Source organism: Chrysochloris asiatica, unplaced genomic scaffold, assembly GCF_000296735.1.
Source record: "Chrysochloris asiatica unplaced genomic scaffold, ChrAsi1.0 scaffold00148, whole genome shotgun sequence".
Lineage (NCBI taxonomy): Eukaryota > Metazoa > Chordata > Mammalia > Afrosoricida > Chrysochloridae > Chrysochloris > Chrysochloris asiatica.
The window spans coordinates 5,819,956-5,821,942 of NW_006408666.1; positions in this window are offsets into that span (position 1 = coordinate 5,819,956).

Sequence of the window (1,987 nt, forward strand, 5' to 3'; positions counted from 1 at the left end):
GTTGTAATATTTGGCTTTATCTTCTTGAACTGATCTTTGAAATTTTCTGTTCGGCTCTTGGACCTCTTCATTTCTTCCATTTGCTTTAGCAACTCTATGCTGGAAAGCATGTTTCAGTGTCGCTTCTGACATCCATTTTGATATTTTACTTCTTTCTTATCTTCTTAATGACTTTTTGCTTTCTTCCTGTGTAATATTCTTGATGTCATCCCACAACTCTTCTGGTCTTCTGTCTTTAGTGTTGAATGTATCCAATCTGTTTTTCAGATGATCTCTAAATTCAAATGTGATATATTCAAGGTCATATTTTGGCTCTCGTAGACTTGTTTACATTATCTTCCGCTTCAGTTTGAATTTGCATATGAGTAATTGATGGTCTGTTCCACAGTCTGCACCTGGCCTTGTTTTCACTGATGATATGGAGATTTTTCATCGCCTCTTTCCACAGATGTAGTCAGTTTGATTTCTATGTATTCCATCTGGTGAGGGCCGTGTATTTATTCATCTCCTATACTGTCTAAAGAAGGTATTTGAAATGAACAAATCATTGGTTTTGCAGAATTCTATCATGTGATCTCCAGCATCATTTCTATCACCAAGTCCATGCCATTGGACCCAGGAAATTCAGAATCACTCCATGTTTCCTAAATGTTAAGTACAAGAAGGGGTGTATGTCTATGTAGTGGGGAAGCTTCATGTCTTGTGAACTTTGGCAAAACATGAGAAACCATGATAAACATTTACTAAGTCAGTTCCTAGTGTCACAGGGTGTGTCAATGGAATCTCTGTCCTTCGAGAGAGGGGTCTTGCCTTCAACTGATTAAAAGTAGGCTAAACAGTTTCCATAGGGCAAAAGTTTATTATAGGAAAGAGACTTGCAAGTGGAGATGGGTAGGGCTAAATATAACACTTATCTCCTATTTCCCTGAATGAAGGCTTTGCTGTGGTTTAAAAGGTTTGGGGTAGGGAAAAGACATCATGTTTATTCAAAGGGATAGGCAGGAATTTCCAGGGACTGGCCCATTTAGGAGGGGCCATGCTAATTGCGAGCATGTGCAGCATTTCTTCAAAATATATTCCTCCTCGAAGGCCTGTGGTGGGAACAGACAGAACTTATTCAAGAATGAAGAGCATGCTTAGTTCTTTGGGACTCTAAATCAGACTCCTCCTAGGAACTGCCATTCTCTTTTTCACCAACAGAAGTTTTGTCCTGTAAGCTTATGCCTAGGCATAAGATAAATTAGTCTTACCTCTTAAATAGCTCAAAAGGAAGTAAAACAACAGAATACTTGTGGGTGGTCTTCCTTAATGGCAAGTCCCATAAAATCCTGAATTTTTATAGGTGGCCTTTCTTGTGCCCTGGGCATGTAGTACACATCTTTAAAACTGCTCAAGCAAGGAGGGGAGCAGGCATCCACATTCTTCAGGATTTCAGTAAAGAGGTGTCTGTGTTTAACCTGATTTCTGAGACTCTTTTCCCCCTGTCTCACTAAAACTAGGATTTCTTGAATGAAATGTTGGTGTTGTGGCTCCTAAGTGACCTGAAGTTGGGTCAACTTAGAGCGGAACTATGTTTGGCACTGTAGGATCAGCACTGGATTGCAAACTACAAGATTAGCAGTTCAACATCACTAAGGAAGCGATCCGGGCAGCCAACAAACATATGAAGAAATGTTCATGATCACTAGCCATTAGAAAGATGCAAATCAAAACAACAATGAGATAAATCATCTCACACCAACAATAACAGCAAAGATAAAAAATGTAGAGGACAATAAATGCTGGTGGGGATGTGGAGAGACTGGGACACTCCTGCATTGGTGGTGGGACTGAAAAATGGTCCAACCTCTCTGGAAAACGATATGGTGTTTCCTTAGAAGGTTGAAAATAGAAATACTTTATGATCCAGCAATTCCTCTACTTGGTATTTACCCACAAGAAAAATGAGCCACAACACGAGAAGATATATGCACACCAATGTTCATAG